At 45.3% G+C, this 19,201-nt stretch overlaps 1 pseudogene; it reads left to right on the plus strand.

Moving 5' to 3' along the window:
• The first annotated feature begins 3,209 nt into the window (after positions 1–3,209).
• LOC103482205 (ras-associated and pleckstrin homology domains-containing protein 1-like) lies at positions 3,210–18,655 on the plus strand (annotated as a pseudogene).
• Positions 18,656–19,201: the final 546 nt, after the last annotated feature.

Below are 19,201 nucleotides of genomic sequence, written 5' to 3' on the forward strand. Positions count from 1 at the left end.
TGCTCAAAAAAATAAAGGGAACACTTAAACAACACAATATAACTCCAAGTAAATCAAACTTCTGTGAAATCAAACTTTCCACTTAGGAAGCAACACTGATTGACAACAGGGACCCTCGTCGGGTCAATCAGTGTTGCTTCCTAAGTGGAAAGCAACACTTTCACTTTTTAAGGTAAACAGCGTTATGAAGATGCCCATTTAAAAAACAATATTTATGTTTGGTGCTATTACTGCTGTGCTATGCGCAGACAATGCCATACACCTAAAAATGAAGTAATAGTTTTTTGGAGTTTTTTTATCACAAAATAATGCAATTAAAGTGTTAGAGSAATTAAAGTGTTAGAATGGACTTAACTTGTGTAAACTTGTATATAGTACAGATAGAGAACCACAAATGAAGGTTATATGTGTTGATCATCTTTCTGGTTCTCACTTTTTTCAGTTCTACTCTGCTCTATGGCWTAGGTTTGGAAGTATGGAGTTCAATAAGGTTTGGCTAAGGCTAGGGTCTTATGAAGTGTAAAGTCCTATAATATAATGGATATAATGTGCGTGTGTGCTTGCGTGTCTGTGTGCTTGCATCTTGAGAGGTCTTGTGGACAATAAGTACAATCCTGTTACCATTTAAGCTGCTTCTGTGGAATGATCTCAGCAAATGTTCCCTAGATAAAATCTAGCAAGTCTGTTCCACCATATGCACCATATGGATGGTTGGAAAATGATAAAGAAGTAGTTGGAAAAGGAACCTCAGATTTGATATGCAGGAAGACAGTTTGTTTGGACAGATACATGTGGCACTGTCAGACGTCTGAAAAACATGTCCAAGGTCAAACTGGACCGGTCGAGGTCCACAGTTCTCTGTCTGGTATCATGACTGATGACATCACACCACGATCAGTGTGTTTCAGCTGCATTTAACTCAAATTTTAGATATTAATCAGAAACATAAAAAAAAAAACCATGATATCGTCCTGCGGGCTTTCACTAATGGTTCACTAGTGTACTTATCTTTGTCTAGATAAATGTTTCATTTTACAAAAACAAAAAAAGGWCACAATTAGTCAGGATTCGAACCGACAACCCTCCRATTACAGGATGAACTCCTGCCACCGCCACCTCATCAAAGAGGCTAAAACAAATACTTTTCATCTCTTCCACATTTGGTCAGGCCGGGGTCACCAATGGTGGGAGTCATTTTTCCTCAGTTGACAGTTTTTCTCAGCAGCTGCATTTAATCCAGTGACTTCATCAGTAATTAGGGATGACATGTTTGACCTCAGACGTGTGCTTGGTTTATTGTTGCCTCTGTGCTCTGGTCATACGCTGCTGTAACCTCATCAGTACCTGGATCTGAGCCAGTGGCAGTAGTGAAGCTTAGCAGGTAAAGTTGAAGATAATGCAGATCAGTGGAGGTAATGGGACTAGCTGCTGCTTATTGTGATGCTTGTTGTTGTTCTCTGTTTGCTGGCTGTTGCCAGACTCTCCTATCAGCAACTAGCAACTTTCTGCTTTAATTTTTCTAATGCATTCAGAGCACTTGTGATGCCAGATTAAGTTCAGATTAATCTAAGTGAATCCCCATGCGGAGCTCTAAACGCGACCGTGATCACTCAGCTGCTCTAAAGGTGAAGCTGTTGGCTTCTTAACAGCCAGGGGGCAAAGGTTTCTTTCGGCATGGAAGTAAGTCAGCAGGCTGTGTTCTGATTGGATCAAAATTGTTTGCGTTGTGATTGGATGGTCAACAGAGGAGGCAGAATGGTTGGACGTCACAGAAATGTGTGAAACGTGTGAGGATAATCTTCTTTGGAGAAAACGGTGGTGATTCCCAAAAGCATTACATACAGATTCATACACACACACGCACACACACACACGGAGAGCATCTGGCAGGCAGTATTCTATCAAGTTCACAGGTTTTTCCTTTTTGATAAAAATAAATGTGCCTCAGTTCACCTGATCACAAAATCTTACCAAGTATTTTTGCCTAGTTTTTTGAGCAAGTGTCTCAGTTCAGTTTAAGTGACTTTTCAGTTAGATAGGAACTTGTTTTAAGCCAATCATTTCTTAATATTGATGAAAAGGACTAGTTCCACTGGCAGATCATTTCACTTATAACAAGACATTTTTCCCATGTTATAAGTGAAATAATCGTCCAATGGACCTAGTCCTTTTCATCAATATTAAGAGATTATTGATGTAATGCCTGCTCCCATAACCTTCTGAAAAGTTATTTATAGGTTAGTAACTTTGTTTCACCTGAACTAAGATGTTTGCTCCCAAAAACTAGATACTTGGTAAGATTTTGTGTTTTTGCAGCGTAGCATAGAGGATGTTCCTAAGCAACAGAGCTTGTTGCTCCTATTGTGTGACTAAATCATACCTGCACTGTGTTGTCAGAGCCTAGTCCGTAGCTGGCTGTGGAACTCAGTCTTAGCCCAGTTCATCAAACCCAAACAAATGCTTTCACTCTGATGTCGTCCTTCTAAGATCCGTTTGCTTTAAATCCAGCTTTTACTGCTGGGGATCAAGCCGCAGATCGCCGTCTCGCTACGCTTCCTGCTTCCAGTAATTCTGACTCCTTTGCATCACAAGCTGAGAGCAGTTTATGTCATGAGTCAAAGCAGAGGAGGAAAAAAAAGACATCATTTTGTTTCAATTTATGGTGCCAGATTAGAAGGGGGAGGGGAGGGAAGGGCTGCAATGGACCTCGAGATTGCAGGCAGATTATGAGCTTCGGGGCCAGTCTAATTCCTGCAGCCGTGATTAGGCTGACGGTGTAATTATCCGCTCTCATTAGAGAGACTTCAGGGTGCTGCTGTGTGCATGTGTGTGTGGAGCTCCACATTTAACACACTCTTTCTGTGTCAGTGTAACACTGCCTCTGCAGCAACTACAGTCCTCACACACACACACACACACACACACACACACACACACACACACACACACACACACACACACACACACTGCTGCCCTACTTATGCTTCTGCAGTGATTCACATCAGCCGACTGTGTTTCAACCTACAGCAGCTGAAGAGGGACAAATTCCTCCCGACTTCAAAGGCAGCTGAATGTTTATTGGACAGAATCTAATTTTAGCTTCATAATGTAGGTCAGCTTGGATATGTGAGATGCAGCTGGAGAAGATGGAAGCCATGGCTGGCAATGACCCAATGAAGAGCAATGACCCAAGATGTGCAAAACCAAATTTTATTTCAAACAGGACTATATGTATACAGTATATATAGCTTTCTATCACAGCAACATGTTGACTCTAAAGTTGAAAGTAGAGCTGCACGATCTTAGGAAAACATGCGATATGGAATAATATTGAGCAACAGTTATGAGTTATAATGTTAGTTTTTCTATGGCTGGGTTAAAAACCTTTTTTTGTTTCTTTGTTTTATTTTTTTGCTGCGTTCTATTTTGGAAACAATTAAGAACTGACTCCAGCAGCAGTTTCTTTTTGAACATGACTGTAGGAATATGTTTATGTTTCTATGGAAGCTTGATGTGCACCTGGTGCCACCTGAAATGATCCATACTGTTCAGTTTGGGCTTCTGTTGGGAAGTAAACAAAATATTAATGTGTGTGTGTGCGTGTGTGTGTTCTTTTAGTAGGATGTCGATAAGGAGATTGGCCGATAATCTCATCTTCCTCATCATCTTGAGTTCATTCTGCCCTTTCGCTCGTTCACAGTACGGATCCTCTTAAGTGTGTGTGTGTGTGTGTGTGTGTGCGTGTGTGTGTGTGTGTGTGTGTGTGTATGCGTGTGGGGGTGTGTGTGTGTGTGTGTGTGTGTGTGTGTGTGTGTGTGTATGCATGCGTATGCATGTGTTCTTGTGTTTGACACATTGTGAGGTCCTTTTTCCTGATGCATATCGAGTCGTGGGGACCAAAAGCCTGGACCCCATAAGAAGAAGTGCAGTTTTGGGGCTCAGGGTTAGGTTTAGGAGTAAAGTGTCCATTGAGTTTAGGTTTATTGTTTGGCATGTACTGGTAATGGTGAGCTTTAGGGCCAGGCTAAAAGTTAGGCTCTAGAAATGAGTGGAAGTCAAAGTCTCTGTGATGCTGTGTGTGTGTAGGTATGTACTTGTATATGCTACATATAAAGCACCAGTTTCACAGTATTTATTTGTTTTCCTGGTCCTCACTTTTTTGCAGTTCTACTGGTCAGGCTGAATGTTCAGGTGTGATGGTCAGGTGGTCAGGTGTGATGTGAGTTAAGTTTTGGTTACAGTTAGGGTTAGTAAGGGTTAGGCATTTAGGCATAACCCAGATATTTTATAGAAGTACAAGGATGTGTGTTGGTGTGTGTTTTATGTGACATCAGGCAGCTGGCCACATGCTTGTCCTCTGAGCTGATTTGGACAGAGAGAGTAAGAAGACAAAGAGGGGGACAGCTGGAAGAGTTGAAGACAGGGAGGAAGAGGGGAGGAGGAAGAGTAAGGGGCACGGCAGCTCCAGATAAACAGCTCATTGCCCCTCCCCCCCACCCCGGCCAACCTTCCTTCCCTCCCGTCTCCTCCTCCGTCTCTCTTGACCAGGGAGGAGGTGATGGGACGGGAGTCGGCAAACTCCGGCGGTTTTCCATCACAGATCGGCTGGTTGCCATAGAAGCAGAGCAGGATCTGGAGGTGCTGCTGTCCGGCTGAGGTCCACGCGCCGTCACTTCGGATAATCCTCGTTCAGCAGGATCGCGGTGAAGCCGCCGTTTTAATCCAATCTCAATCCCGTGCAAACACGGAGAGGACGGCGAAGATGGTGATTGTGAACAGGGGCAGAAGGAGAGGAACGGGTAGTGAGGCGTTTGGGATGCTTCCTTACAGTTGGCTCTTTCTGGCCAGTGCACGCGTGTTCTGGGACTAACCTTTACAGGATTTCCCTCCACCGGGTTGGGGAGGCTGGGCGCATGCCGACATCCCTGTAGGACGAAGCGTAGCCACTCAGCCGGCTGCCAAAGACAAATAGCAACTCGATCAACGAACCTCACCTGGTTTTCATTTGATGTGACATAGAAACGAGAAATTTTATTAAAATGAGCTCCTGTTGGAGGAACCAGGTAGGAGAGCAGGTCTTCCAGCAGTTTGTTTTCATTTTCTCAACTGTGATTTGTGTGTGTGTGTGTGCGTGTTTGTAGGAGGAGCAGGCTGCCAAGTTAAAGGCGGAGAATATCCGCGTGGCTTTGGAGAAGATCAAGGAGGCACAGGTGAAGAAGGTGAGTCAGCTCCACACACGCACACACACTGTGTATATTTATATTCTGTTGGTGTGTGCATGTGTTGGGAGGAGTGGGTTTCTGGGTCAGGTTAGTGTTACTGCACTTTTAAAAGCTCTAGTCATAACAGCTGGAGTCAACACACACACACACACACACACACACGCCACTCAACATAATGAACACTGCAAGTAAAATCCCAAAGAGACTGGATTAACAACCTGGATTTACTATACACACACAGAGGGACTCCAGCCTCTTCAGTGTGTGTGTGCGTGAGTGTGTGTGTGAGAGTGTTTTGGGAATAAATCATCTGTTGCATTGATTCTGCTCAGAGATGAAAGTGGTCATGTAGGACAGTGAGTTTCTCCAGGTTTCCTTCATTCTCACAACTCAAAACAAGATTTGATGCAATGTTTCTGTTTTCAGCTGCTGGATCAGGATACACACTGGATACTGTGTGTTTCACTTCCAGTCTCATGTTTGAAGCCTCACTTTGTCCCGTCCCGACATTATCACTGTGGCCTAAAAGCTCAGTCATTTCCGGTCCCGTCTGACCGTGTCCAGAAAGTGTTTGGCTTGTCCCTGCTGATGTTGAACTCCCTGATGTCCCAGGGTCCTCCAGGTTCCAGCAGACTTTAATAATTGTGATTAATGTTTTTTTTGTTTGGTTTTTTTTAACGTGAACTTCCTGATTGCCTTTTATCTGAGGAGACACAAAATCACACCTGATTTTAGAATCGATAAGACAGGCTGACATTAAGCCAGAGTCTGGAGATGACAAGTTGTGAATTGGTGTCATGTAATTCAACTCATGATGAGGTTCAAACTTTTGGACAAGAAGGACAGGAGAGACGCCACGGCTGTCCAGGAGGACAGGATAGTTACTTGACTGTGCTATGAAATGGCACTATGTGCCTGGGAAATACATAATGCTTCCCCTTTAAAATTTGGACATTTCAGGAAGCTTTCCAGATCTGGGCTTATGGTCCAGCTGGGATCAACTCTAACATCCAAATCAGGAATGGGTCTCCGTCAGGATCAAGGCTTGGAAGTATTGCCTCTGTGCTTAGCTGTGCTAGCTAACTAGAGGTTGACTGAATCATCCTCCAGTCGGATTCCTGCTGAAACCCTTTGCTGCAGCAGAGTCTGCAGTCTTCCACTCATGCATGTGATTCAGTAAAGGGTAATGCTGCAGAATAAGAGGACGGGGCTCGGTGAAACGGACCGCCTTCGGCTCAATTTGCTTCTTTTTCTGGGTCACATTTTCGGCTCAAACAATCAAAGTAAAGCAAAGATTTGTTAGAATCACATTGAAAGCTGCTCCCTCTTCTTGGGTTTACCCGAGATATAAAGCCTTGGACGCCAGTCAGAGCTCTGAGAGCCGACTGGGCGACGCGTTGCTCCTCTGTTGTGCGGGAACATGCCGGCTGACCTCCTCTGCTCCCTGTCTTCTTCACAGCTGGTGATCCGTGTTCATCTGTCAGATGAGAGCTCAAAGACCATGATGGTGGACGAGAGACAGACGGTCAGACAGGTACACCTTCTGCTCCTGCACCAGTAGAACCACCACTGATTCTTTATATATATATATATATATAAAGTTTGAGGTCAGGAATAGCTGTTTTAATTTTTTCATAGTGGAGGGGGAAATGTTTTTCTTTTGTGGGAACATGGAGCTTTTTGTCCAAGACATCATATTGACATAATCCTCATCCCCATCTATGAAAAGCTTTTCTGCAGAGGTCTTACATTCATGTATCTAACCTTAAATATTTTAATCCCAGGTCTACTGATGGGACTATTTATTTATTTTTTTGTATTTTATGTTTTTTTTTTTTTAATATATATTTTCTCACAGTCGTACGGTGTCTTTATTAATGCCAGTCCCAAGCCTAATCTGAAGCCGGAGTTGTTTCGAGGTCAGTCCTCGGGTCAGTACGGCTGGACCTGACTGTGTCTCCTGTTCTCCAGGTTCTGGACAGTCTGCTGGATAAATCTCACTGTGGTTACAGTCCAGACTGGTCCCTGGTGGAAACCATCACAGAGCTGCAGATGGGTGAGTGCACACCTCCACACAGACACAGTCGCCTGATCAGTGACTGAATGTTCACACAGATGAGTTTGATCCAGCTGCTACAGACGAAAACTGGGATCCTTCAGTACCATCAAATTTATAGTATTGTCACAATCATTTATTATTAAAAGCATTTGTGTACACAGAATGAAGGCTGAGTAGTTCATCTTTTTAACTCGTGGTAAGTGGTAGTGAAGGGAATCAGCTGGATCTGGAGTTGGCGGCTTTTGGACGCTTGGCATTAAACTGGTTTCCTGTTGGATCATAACTTTGAGCTGTAATTTTTTTTTTCCCCCTGCAGGAAATAAGAGCAGCGGTTCTCTTCTTTTTAATTGTGCATGTCAACATTAAGTTATATATGTTAAGTTTCAGTGTTGTCTTTGCAAAGCCAGAAAAAGCTGAGGATATAAAACAGTAAATCAGCAGATATGCTTAATGTAGTTCCAGGTCAAATTCCTCATTTCCAATTTGTTTTGCCCAATAGAATTCCATTTCATCCATTTCATATCTGCAAATCACTCTCAGTTGTTTCCTATGGCATTTTCATAAATTATGGAGATAAAATCTCATAATTACAATTACCATTATGATCTGCTTAATTGTGTACTGTATGTTCAAACTTTTGTATTGTGCTCGATTTCCATTAGCTTATGGTTGTTCCCCTGTTGTAGTGTTAACCTTGGCAATGTGATCCAGCCACTAGCTCAGTAATGTGTCGTTGTGATGTTAGATATTATTTTTTGGAGTCTTTTCTTTTGGCAGATTATTAGTGCACTGTAGAACATGACTTTAAGTCCTCTGTTTGGTTTGAAACATTCCCCAGGTGGATACAAAGTGACTCGTTCGTGGTCAGTGTGAAATGTCCTTGTTTTTGTTCAGGACTTGTCTGGAGCAAAACAACCAGAACCTGGACAGACTTAGTGGTATAACAACCAGCACCGTTTCATGCTTCTCATTTTGTCTGCCTTCAGATTCATGACTCTTGTCTGGCCAGCCTTGGTCCTTAAGGATTCTGGCTCTCATTGATTTGTTTTTGGTCTATATCATAAATCAGCGTCAGTTCTAAAATCCTCATATGTTGTCATGAAATGCCTATTTAAAACCTTTTTTGTTGGATTGTTTTGGGCCTAAAACCTGACTCAAATCATGATGTGTTGGATGTGGGAAAAAATATGATTATTTTACAGAAGTTATTTCTTTCCAACATTGTTGCTTTGCAAATACTTTGTTCCTAAATTAACACTTTAGAATGAAACACTATAAAGTGTTACTTTGTACTAGCAGCCTACGTAGTTCCAGTTTGGTACATTTCTCAAAAAAAGGAAAGAAAAATGTTTCTTTTTATTTTATTTTTACCTTATTCTGCTGTGAATGAAGTAACAGGATACGACCCTGAACAAATAAGAACCATCTGTGTGAGAATAAGTAAACACACCTTTGCTGACTAATGGATTCAGGTTCGTGGATTAGCATTAGCATCATTAGTTCGGTCGGCAGCAGAAGCTTTGGTAAAGCCATGAAGCCGTTAGCTTCTTTTATAAAGCTGATGAGGGATTGTTGCTATGTGGTTCTGCCTCTTTAAAGTTTTTTTGAACTGGGGTCACGTGTCTGCTGCTGCAGACTTCATGGCTTTGGCCTGGTTTGATTTGTTAGCGATGTGCTGTCTAAAAAAAACTGTGGCTAGCTAGGTTAGCATTGGTGATGTGAGTGATTCAGATCAACATAGAGCAAGATACATTCTTTGTTCCTGTTGAACAAAGCTGACATAAAGCTCTCATTTGATCCAGTTTCGTAGTTTTTGTTTGCTGTTAGTTCCCTCCATAAATGTGTGTGAAGGTCAAGAAAGATGAACCAGGAAATTTGTGGTTGCACCTCTTCACAGGGAATTTTGAAAATATGACTAGGTAATTACGTTATTGGAAGACATTATTAGCAAAATCTAAACACCAACTATAAAGTCGTAAAAAGACATAAAAAATAATTAACTTAAAATAAATATTTTTTGCACTTCTGTTGTTTCATCCTATTCCATGGTGTCTGATTAGGATGACAAAAAAGTCCAGACATTTTTTGATCCTTTATCCGTGACTTGTCACGTTGTTTGCTGAAGTTGTTTGTGTGTAGAGCAGTAAAGGCAGAAAGTGGTTATGGAGTTCTGGTGAATAAAAAGACAAGGAGACTTGTTCACACACACACCCTCCGTGTGTGTGAACAAGCTGACCACACTGTATTTTTTTTTAGCCATAGTCTATTTGATGCTAATCTCGTAACAATCTTTTTTTCTGATTTTCATGACTTGATGCGTCTCCCTGTCTGCAGAACGGATCTTCGAGGATCACGAGAACCTGGTGGAGAACCTGCTGAACTGGACCAGAGACAGCCAGAACCGCCTCATGTTCACCGAGCGCATCGAGAAGTACGCCCTGTTCAAAAACCCACAGGTAAACAGAACACACACATCTGCCCGCACCTGGGAACCTGCTCCTCTTTTCTCACAYGCTWCCCTTCTGCTGCAGAACTACTTACTGGGGCGGAAGGAGACGTGCGAGATGGCAGAGAGGAACAAAGAAGCTCTGCTAGAGGTGGGTTAGTTCGGCCTTCTTTGGAGACACTCCCATGTTTTCTCACCTGAAAATCTTTATGCAGAAACGGGAGAACTGACAGGAAAAGTTTCGATTTGCTTCCCAGGAGTGCTTCGGAGGCAGTTCGGTGTCTGTCCCTGAGATGGAGGGAGTGCTGTGGCTGAAAGAGGATGGCAAAAAGTCATGGAAGAAACGCTACTTTCTGCTCAGAGCGTCTGGGATCTACTACGTCCCAAAGGGCAAGGCCAAGGTGTGTGACGGACGGAGGCCGGGTGGAGGGACCATCTGTGTGTGTGTTTGTAGTAAAGCTGAAGCTCTCTGTTTGGCCTGTTTCCAGAYGTCCAGGGACCTGGTGTGTTTCCTCCAGCTGGATCACGTCAATGTTTACCTGGGTCATGACTACAAGAGCAAGTACAAGGCTCCTACTGACTTCTGCATKGTGCTGAAGGTAAAATGTTCAAGTCATGGTCTACAGCTGCCACCTATTGGCCAGAAACTGTCTTTACACTCCATACAGACCTGTTCAATGAATTGTATTATTACTTAAATTTATATTAGGAACTTTATCACTAAATGAACCACATGTAATTACACACAGCTGGACATTTGAAATTTTATGTGTGTGTTTAGCACCCCCAGATCCAGAAGAAGTCTCAGTATATAAAGTACCTGTGCTGTGATGACATCAGAACTCTCCAACAATGGATCAACAGTATTCGCATTGCAAAGGTACTAATTAGATTACAGATGCAACATCTATGTGCTGCGTCTCTAAGCTAGCTTACAGACTGGAGACGACGGTCACCTGGGAAGCCATCCACCTGTTACCTAGCAACAAGTTGACCTTATAGCTAAATTATATGAGGTAACTGTTTTTACTGGGCCCAGTTCACTCGGTCAGACCTTTCTCCTTTCACATCCATTCAATTCTGGAATGGCTGAAAACAAAAAAACTCAAGCAGCTCCAACAGCCTAGTCAAAGTCCACATCTCAGCAGGGCATAAAAAACCTGCAGAAGAAACATCCACAGGCCTCAGTGAACTGAAGCAGCATTGGACAGGAGTGTGGGGCGGCTCTAAGCTGTACGTCTATTTGCGTGTGTGTGTTTGTCAGTACGGGAAGCAGCTGTACATCAACTTCCAGGAAGCCATGAGGAGGACAGAGGCCGCCTACGATTGGTCTTCCCTCTCTTCTTCTTCCATCAAGTCCGGCTCCAGCTCATCCAGCCTCCCAGGTCTGTTTCAGATCCTTCAGTCTCAAACTCCAGTCCTCAGTCGCTGTCCTGCTACTTCAGGTGTCGGTGTGCTTCAGCACACCTGGCTCCAACGTCAGCTTGTTAGCAGAGCTCTGTGGAGCCTGACTGCATGTTGATGAGGCAGAGTAGTCGTTTGAGTCAAGCCTGTAAAAGTGGCAGCAGTCCGGTCCTTGAGGAATGTAGTTTGAAACTGGTGGTTTAGTCCCAGTAAACCACGCTGAGCATCGTGACCTCATAGCGCTGCTGCTGTCGACTCAACCTCTGACCTCCTGCTGAACCCTGCAGAGTCGCAGTCCAACCACTCCAGCCAATCAGACAGCGGCGTGTCCGAGCTGGCGTCATCCGGGCACACCCGCTCCCAGAGTGTGGTCAGCTCCATCTTCTCTGATGCCTGGAGGAGAGGAACGCAAGGAGAGGTGTGAACACACACACACACACACACACACACACACACACACACACAAAATCAATCAATCGTTTTTATTCTGTTCCCACAATTCCGTTCTGCTTTTCTATCAGCGTTTAAAGGTGAAAGGACGAATGATGGTTCCTCTCTGTGTGGGGGGAGGAGGAGGCAGTGGAGGTTAGACAGGAAGTGATGTAACAAGCATGTGAAGTCTTTAACAGCCTGTCTGTTTGGCATTTGTGTTTGAAGTGAAGACACACTGGGAATGATGGGAAATCTGCAAATAAAAGGAAGAGGCAGAAATAAAGAGACACTATTTACAAATACTTTATTAAGAATATTTGCAGAGTGTATGCAGAGTGTATAGCAAAAAATGTTTTGCTGTCAGAATTCCCATATTACAAAGCTGAGCATCAGATCCCAGCTGAACAGATGCATTATGGGACAAAAGCCAGCTCAGCGCGCCGGCCTCACTGCATTCCCACATGGATAATGAGCGTGTTGCTGCACGGCTTCTCTACTTCCAGATGCTTCAGTGAAACATCAGATCTGTTCTCAGGAAACGTCAGCAGTTGGCCGTTTTCCACGCCAGACGTTTGTTTGATGGCAGGATGTGCTTGGGATGGGGCCGGGGAAGTGATGGCCCAGCTGAACAGAGCTCAGCATGTCCTCTGCTCACTTCCTGTATTAGCTTGTTGTTCTTTACGGCTCCTCTTGCTGAAACAGGACCTGTTTTCAGAACATCTCCTGTCTCTTAAATCAGGGTTGTCCAAACTTTTTCCACATCCAAGTGTTGAAAAATGAGTTCTAATTAATACCCACAAAAATGCTATTGCAATTTTTAAAACTTTGAATTGTTACGCAAATAAACTAAACATGCAATATTTTTAATGAAAAGAAAAAACAGTCTTATTTTTGTAGAATTTTCATAAGAAAATTCTACAATTTTAAAGGTAAATGAAGGACAGAGAGAGCAGACGTTATCAGTAGAAGTCTGTCTCTAGACCTGCAGAAAGAGGTCAAACTCATTTTGATTTTGGGCCATATTAGGATCATGGACAGTCTCACAGGATTGTTATAATATACATTTAAAAAAAGCTGTCTGCATTCAATGAGTACTGCACATCTTTTCACTTTGTAATTTTTATTTATTTTTTGCAGTCAAAATCACAGCTTTTGCGGTGCTAATTTAGAAAGCATTGCAAGGAATTTTGAAATATTTGTGCTTATGTATGACAATAAATGTGACTTGTTAATTGCCTTATTAATCCCACCCAGACTATAACTTGACATTAAGTACAGCTAAGCTAGCAGTGTAGCAGAAGTAAGAAACACTGCCACCTGCAGGTGGGAGTTAGCTTCACTTGAACCATGGTTTTCACCATTTTTTACTGAAAAATGCAATGGACTCCCCCCAGGCCTTGACTTTAACTCGTGTCTTGAAGGATACACTAATCTGGATTTCTGCTGAATGAAGACAGGACAATTATTAACTGCTTATAACATTTAATTATAAGCAAGGCACTTTGAATTGCCTTGTTGCTAAAAATGTGCTATGTTAATAAAATTACCTTTAACCGAATCTCGTTCTCCTCTGTTTGGTTTGATGTCGGATTTCTTGCATCTCATTTGTTTTTAGCAAAACGTATTTTTTATTGTCTTCCACCTCCCTCACCAATTCTCTTCCTCTGCCCACAGATGATGAAGATGGACCCCATCAGTAGGCCCATCCCTGTCCAGATCCCCAGCCTCTCCCCCCAGCCTCAGACTCCACCTTCCCGGAGCAGCTACACCGATGGGCTCGTCCCGTCCGAGGACTCCTCCTCCTCTCCATCCCCGCCCTCGCCTCCTCCCCCCCCTCCACCCGCCGTGGGTAGCATGGGCCACCAGGGGGTACCTCCTTCCTCCTACGTGAAGTACAGCACTCTGGCTCGCCTGCAGAGCCAAAACCAGGCTAGAACGCAGCAGGCGGCCGGTGCTGGTACCACTCCCCTTCCCTTGCAGAATTACAATACCCTCCCAGCTTCTTACGGCACCTCCCCGCCGTCGCCCCCTCCTCCTCCACCACCTGTGGCACCGGCCCCCGGCTCGGCCATGGCTGCCCTAAAGTTCGGTCTGCCAAGCCCCAACTGTCTCCCGCCACCACCTCTGCCAGAGGAGGAGGCACTGGAGCCGCACAGCCTCCCACCCTCTCCTCCAGAGGGCCTGGATGCCAACGGGCTGCCCCCTCCTCCCCCTCCGGAGCCCCTCTCCAACCCCTGCCCCCAGCTCTCCAACTCAGGCCTGCAGCAGTTCCTGTCACAGAAGTTCCCCAACATGGTGTACGACTTCACCCCCGCAGCGCTGCAGGACGGTTCCCCCCCACCCCCCCAGCATCACTACAAGTCCTCCGGCCTCTGTCACCCAATGCCCCCCCACCCGCTCCTCCCAAAACCTTTTCAGGTGGATTCCCTCCTCTGACCGCCCCAAAACCGTCTGGCCCTTCCTCCCTCCCCATCGCCCTCTCCCCGGTGTCCCCCACCCAGCCATTTTATGGACACGGCCCTGTCAGGAAGCAGCAGAGCTTCTCAACGGGACACTCCCCAAATCAGCCCCCTCCCACACTGCCCAAGCAGCATAGCCTCTCCTCCAAGAACCTGGCCATCTCTCCCTCCTCCTCCTCGTCCGTCTCCATCGCCGCGGCTACCTCCTCTTTGGTCAAACAGATCGTCAATCAGTTCCCAGGAAACACTTCCCCCCTCCCCCCCTCCAGCTCCGCTCCCCAGTCCCCTCCTGCAGTCAAGGCCAAACCAAAGTGGCAAATCGGGGGCGCCGCAGTGCCACAGTCACCTGAGTTCCCTCCGCCACCCCCTGACAGCTCCTTAGGAGACTTTCCTCCTCCGCCCTCTTCCTCCTCCAAGTCGGGCTCCCCCATCAAGAAGTCTCCCTCGACCTCCTCTACGGGGTCCACCAAGCGTGGGCCTCCCCCAACCCCACAGAGGGCCTCCTCCATGAAAGACCCTCAGGAGGAGCGGCCCAAGAAGGTGGAGAGTCTGTTGAGTAAATTTGGCCAGGCCCCCCAGACGGGAACATCGTCGAGCTCCTCCTCAGCAACGGGATCTCCTTCCAAAGACTCCGCCTCCCTTCCGGCGCCGCTCCCCAAGCCGGGGAAGCTGAACCTGGCCAACCTGCCTCTGGTCATCCAGGGCCTGCAGAGCGGCCAGCAGCATCAGCCTGACTTCCCTTCGCCTCCTCCCCCGCCTCCTCCCTCCCAGCATCCTCACCTGGACTCATCAGCCGACTTTTTCCCTCCCCCGCCGACCGAATCGGAACTCTTCCCTCCCCCACCTCACCCCTCCGAGTTCCATCACCCTCCCAAGGTCGCCGTTGTGAACCCYCAGCCTCAGATGCAGCCTGCTCCACAGTCGGCAACATCCTCTTTCTCCTCGTCATCATGGAAGCAAGGCTCACTGAAAAAGGGGGCAGTGCCTCCTCCGGCGATGAACCGGCGCAGTAGCAACACGGCTCAGTACGACACCACCATGTCACTGCCTCTCTCGCCTCCACCACTGTCCCAAACCCCACCCCCCTCCCTCTCGTCCTACTCCTCCTCCTCCTCCTCCCCCATCCCCCCTACCTCCCCAAAGTCAGCAGGGCCTGCCTCTCTGGCCTTCAAACCTCACTTCCTGGAGGACCTGAACCGCACGCTGAAGAGGAAGTCAGTGTCACGCCACGGCTCGCTCACCTCCTCCCACCTGATCCCCTCCTCCAAGATGGAGCCCGTGGGCACAATGGACGACATGGCGCTCCTGCCGCCTCCCCCCCCAGAGCTCCTGCCACAACAACATCAGCATGGGGTCCGGGGACACTCCCACACCCTGTCGCGGCACCACGGGCGCTCCCAATCAGCCAAACATGGCAACATCTCAGGCTATGCAACGCTGCGGCGAGGCCCGCCTCCCGCCCCTCCTAAACGGGACCAAAGCACCAAACTGACCAGTGAGTGGTAGGAGGCGGTGACTCTGACTGTAGCTCATTGACCAATCAGGTCCCGTTGTTCCTGCGGAGAGGAAAAACACCYGTCTCTTTTCGGTCTCCTTTGGATTCCAAGCAAGTGGCGAAGCTACTCCTAATCTCAGATTAATCCTCATTATTCCCATCGTTACATGTTTAATCCAACATGAGTAACAATTTAAATATATAAATATGTATATGTATATAGTTAGCAAGACAGAAAATCACCCCTCCAGCTTTTTTTCACATCTGCAGCTTTGCATTGAAACATATGAAAGACTTGAAGTGACGTTTAGCTGCGATGTACCAGGTACTGCATGAACCGAGGAGTCAGGGGAAAGAACCACGGAGGAGGAAGGTCGATGATGATGATGTGTATAGAAGTGTATATTGTGAGAGGTGAGGGGGGAAGTGTGTGTGTGTAGGGGAGGGGCAATCCTAGAGGGAGCATTGCCATTTCTTCCACCCTGTTTTGTTTTTTGTTTTTTTTTGCGTGTTTTTTATATCAAATTATTTAATACTGGAAAAATATTGTAATAATTATTTTGAATTTTAAGAAGTGGAAGAGGAGAATGAGTGTGACTGGACATGTGACTGTTTTCTACGAGCACCTGCTTCACCAGGCTCCCACTTTCATTTGATCAAACCGCGTTTCGGCTGATCTGCTGGTTGGTGAAACTGAGCCCTGACAGTTCCTTCCTCCCAAACCTGGATCGGTTTCCCACCATCAGAGGGTTTGTGTTTGTTCACACCCTTTGAACTTTTTCACTGTTTTGTCATGTAACTTCAACAGAGTATTAGGGCCTTACTACTAAAATAAAAAAAAAAATTAAATTACAAGAATAAAGTTATAATATATGTTTATTCTCTTAATACTACAACTTTGAGCATTATTCTCGTAAATCTTTTCTTGTAATTACATTTTTTAATTATTTCCTTGGCATGGCCTCAATACTCCATCTTCTGTAACACACTGCAGCATGTTCATTAGGATTTATTGTGGCAGATCAAGACACAGTAGTGCATAAATGTGAAATGGAAGGAAAACATGGTTTTCAGTATTGTTTCCGAATAAACCGGGTCAGTACGTTGTAGAATTACATTTTGATTAATTCAGTAATGTTCTCCACCTTCTTCCTGCATTTTCCTTCATATTTGCTCAGTCTGTCTATCCCAGCCCATTGACTGATCCTACTGGGGAAAAACAACCCCACAGCATGATGCTGCCTACACCATGTTGCATTATGTCTTCAGGAAGATGTGCAGGACTGACTTATCCTTCTACTTCTCATTTATGCATTCACTTGTGTTAAGTCCAATGTGACCATCTCAAGCGTGTTTTTGTAATGTKCACAATATGAAGCAGTTCAAAGGGTGTGAAAACTTTTGCAAGGTGCCTSTTGATGTCAACCACATCCTGGTTTCCAGAAGATTCCAGGGTTCTGGCCCGGGGACAGGCTGGGATTGGTCCAAATGTTGAAATGTACAGAACACTTTTTWTTTTCTTTCTTTTTTTTACGYGAGTTAGAAAATCTGCCGGTAAGGTCAGCCACTTTACCCCTGTGTCATTTGGTAGTGTTGCACCAGTTCTTATGTCTTCCCTTCCCTCTGAGTGGGGCGGAGCCTGTTCCAAGCTGGGAGGCCGGATTCACCCCAGACAGGCTGCAGTTACCCAAACCAACAGCAAGAGGCAGATTGCAGTGAGTGGCAGAGCAAGCAGGCAGCCAGAGGTTCAACATCTGCCAGAAAGATGTGAACTGGTGCCAGCGCCTCTACCACCACAGTCCAACTCTGACTGAGCTCCACCACCAGCTCCCCCTGGTGACAGTTTTCTGTTCCACTGATCCATCACTATTTGGTTAGTTTTAGTGTGTAGCAGCTCTAGAAATGCCCTGGGAACAAGTGCCTGGAAACAAACGGCTCTCTCTGCTGGCAGGAGTGTGGAATCATCACATACCAGCTGAGGACACGCCCCTTTGGAGGCCTGAACCAGCTGAGCATCACCTTTAAGTGACTGTGACCTTTATGGAGTGATGGTCTGTGTTAGGCTGCAGGGTCACACGAATCTCAAGTGTGGCTCAAAGGCAACTTCCTTGTTTCTAACCCTGATCCTGAACCGTTTCCAGGGAAACGGCTCTGTTTGCGTTACTCCATCGTCAGGACAGGAAGTCGACGATAAACACGTCTGACCCTGAAAACAGGCCTGGAGATGACAGTAAAACGCTGACTGGAGGTATAACTCTGGAGCCACAAGAGGGCGCTATTGTGGCCTAAAAATATATAAAATATGCATTTTATATATTTTTCTATATATTATTCATTGAAAAAAAAGCCCTGATTGTCCAATGAACTGAGGAAAATATGGCACAATAATTTAAAATCCCCCAGAAAACAAAACTACTGAAAAATTAAACAAATTTTTTTTTAAGGGGAATAATTTATTTTGAGAAGCTGTTTAAAAGACCATAACCCAACAGAATTCAACTCTTTTAGACCAAAACTCAAAAAAACTTCTGACATCTTTAGTCATTTACACAAAAGGTGAATCTTATTTATTGGATATTGTTGAGAAATAGCTGAACACTTTAAACCGAGCTGCCTTGTTTTAAGGGAGGCATTTGGATCAGACCCGGAGGTTCTGCTCCGGGTTAGGGATCCTCAGTGACACTGTGACCCCGTACTGATCCACATCCCTCTGTTCTGTCGGTTTAGTCACACCTAGTTCCCTTCGTTTGGTAAACAAAAAACAAAAAAAAAAGCCTGGTGCCAGAAATCCCACTGAGCTGAAAGTCAGGAGAAAACGTTCCGGGTTGTTCCATGGACGGTTCAGATGAAGGTTTTCCGTTCTTTAATCTTACTGCTGCACACAGCTGACCCTGCTTCAGAATGATCCTGCATGACACCAACACCACCAAAACAAGAGCACAGGAGCCAAAAACGTCGACTTACTGCCCCAGTTTAAACCCTTTATGTGCAATTTTCTTTATGAGTTATTTATTTCCAGGGTTTAGAAGGTTTTCTGTCAGCCCTGCTCTGATGTCGGACAGCGGACTTCCTCTGAGAAGAGCTTCTGATGGACTGAAAGGAAAACACACACCTGGCACAAGCAGTGGTGCGTTCAGGTGACTGCCAACACCGACAGACAGTTCTAAACTGTCGGGCGTCTCGTTTGAGGACACGAGGCARAACGGCCTGCTGCTGCTGCTSCTGCTGGTGTGAAACCTGCTGATGCATTTCAAATAAAGGAGGAAAAAGTCAAAGGACTGCTTCATGTCGAGTTTTTACACACATTCACTTCAATTCTTTCAGGTTTGCGTTGCAGAAATGGGGCATAATTCAAACCATTTTTTTTTTTTTTACATTAATGAGAATGAAAGCCCACAATTCAGCGTCTTAGAAAATTAAGATTATATATTAAAAAAAAACGTTATGGTTATAGAAGCTGGGTTTTCTGTATTCAATCATATCAATGGATGGTTGAGTGGATGGAAAAAGTGGGTAGGAAAAGAAGCACCAGCCACCTGGGTGACTTCAGAGGATTACTGAGCAAAATCCATTCAAAAATTTAAAGGCAATTCACCAGGAGTGAGAGCAGACCGATGGGAAACTTAAAAAATTCACTCTACAATATTACTTCATGAATATTGAAGTCGAGTCAAGCAGTGGTGG

This window comes from Poecilia reticulata, linkage group LG2 (genome assembly GCF_000633615.1).
Source record: "Poecilia reticulata strain Guanapo linkage group LG2, Guppy_female_1.0+MT, whole genome shotgun sequence".
In the NCBI taxonomy this organism is placed as follows: domain Eukaryota; kingdom Metazoa; phylum Chordata; class Actinopteri; order Cyprinodontiformes; family Poeciliidae; genus Poecilia; species Poecilia reticulata.